The 202-nt window shown below is 56.4% G+C and overlaps 1 protein-coding gene across 1 annotated transcript in view; it reads right to left on the minus strand.

The window, feature by feature from the left end:
- The window catches only part of LOC119582287 (Kv channel-interacting protein 4-like), a gene marked incomplete in the record, with an annotated part of 88,821 nt that overhangs the window by 34,546 nt on the left and 54,073 nt on the right, over positions 1-202 (minus strand).

The following is a 202-nucleotide window of genomic DNA, read 5'->3' on the forward strand; positions in this document are numbered from 1 at the left end:
AAAGAAGGAGATGGTGGAAGAGGGTGAAAGAAGGAGATGGTGGAAGAGGGTGAAAGAAGGAGATGGTGGAGGAGGGTGAAGAGGGTGGAGGAGGGTGAAGGAAGGATAGAGCGGATGGAAGAAGGTGGAGAGGGCGGGGTAGAGATATGGTGGAGGAACGTGGAGGAGGGCAGGAGACGACGGAGGGAGGAGAATGTAGGCG

The sequence above is a fragment of the Penaeus monodon genome, chromosome 15 (assembly GCF_015228065.2).
Source record: "Penaeus monodon isolate SGIC_2016 chromosome 15, NSTDA_Pmon_1, whole genome shotgun sequence".
NCBI lineage: Eukaryota > Metazoa > Arthropoda > Malacostraca > Decapoda > Penaeidae > Penaeus > Penaeus monodon.